Raw genomic sequence first — 1,708 nt, forward strand, 5'->3', positions numbered from 1 at the left:
ACAAATAGAAAGGAACAACCAGTATCAGCCTTTCTAAAAAATACCAAAAAATAAAGAACATCAACATAACTAAAAAATTGCATCAACTAATGGGCAAAACAGCCAGCCAACATTAAATGACAGTATCAAACTCACATATATTGTTATTAATTCTAAATTTAAATCTACTAAATCCCCCAATCCAAAGACACAGAGAGGCAAAAAAAGCCAAGACCCATTGGTATGCTACATCCAGATCCATCTCACATGCAAGGATACACAAAGACTCAAAACAAAGGGATGGAGAAAAATTTACCAACCAAATGGAGAGCAAAAATAAATAAATAGAAAGCAGGAGTTGCAATTTTTGCTGATAAAATACACATTAAAGCAACAAAGATCAAAAGAAGCAAAGAAGGACATTTCATAATGATAAAAGGATCAATGCAACAAGAAGAGCTAAAGATCCTAAATATATACGCACTCAATACAGGAATACGCAAATATATAAGACTTATAAAGAGACTTGGACTCCCACACAATAATAGTGGGAGACTTCAACATCAATATTAGACAGATCAATGAGACAGAAAGTTAACATCGATATTCAGGACTTGAACTCAGATCTGGAACAAGTAGACTTATTAACATTTATAGAACTCTCCACTTAATTACACAAAATATACACTCTTATCAATACTACATCACACCTATTTACAGGTTTAAATGAAATATTGGTTGGCTGCTTGTTAATTATTTTCTTCTGTCATTTTTTTTCATGTCTCTATTATTAAACACAATTACAGGCATACCCATTTTTAGACTGCATTCTAGCCCAGGCAATAAAGGAACACCCCTGTTCTCTCTCCCTCTTCCTCTTCCTCTTTCTTCCTTTCCTTCATTTTTTTTTATTCTTTCTCTTTCTTTCTCTCTTTCTTCCTCTTAAAAAAAAAAGTCTGCATAAGTATAAAGGGTGTCTATGAATAATAATCATATGAAGAAAATTATCCATAAAAAAGGATGTTAATCAAAAACTATTAAAATTATTTAAAATTAGGAAACCATCATCTTGAAAAAAATATGACTATTTAAAATAAGAATATTAACAGAGTCCTGATTTTAGTGCTGGACAATAAAATAAAATTATTGTCTTTTGTTTATGACATCACTTCATTTTAAGATACAGAAGTGATGCAAGGGACAAGTGGAAAAAAAAATTTTCTGCTGCAAAGGACATTATATACACTGTACTGGGGTCATTGTTCATAAAAGCAATTGGTTAGGGCCTCTTTTTTCTCTCAGGGAACTAATGCTCTGAAAAGGGATCTGGGCACAACAGTTTCAGGAAGTGCTTTTCAGCACACTTTTATTTTTATATGGTGACCAGTGGCTAAGATTGCTGGTGGCCTGGATTAGCAAAGGGGAAGACAACTTTTAACACAGTTCCCTGCCTTCACAAGAGGTGTCAGATTAAGATGTGTACGCTACAAGAATGTTGCAGGGAACACCATTTCAGAGCTCTCAGTGCTGTCTTAATTCTTAGTTCAGGAATTAAGATACTTGGAATAGCTGTGGAGGAAGAACCGAAATTGCAAAGGTCTGCTGTTGCCAGCTATCAACCCAAGTCAGTGAATTGTCAACTGCATATCCTAAAAATGTCAAAATGCTGCATCTGGTTAAATGGGGGGGGAAGCTGAAGGTGCTTGCTTTATTTGCCTTGTACTCATCC

Source organism: Cebus imitator, unplaced genomic scaffold, assembly GCF_001604975.1.
Source record: "Cebus imitator isolate Cc_AM_T3 unplaced genomic scaffold, Cebus_imitator-1.0 Scaffold146, whole genome shotgun sequence".
Lineage (NCBI taxonomy): Eukaryota > Metazoa > Chordata > Mammalia > Primates > Cebidae > Cebus > Cebus imitator.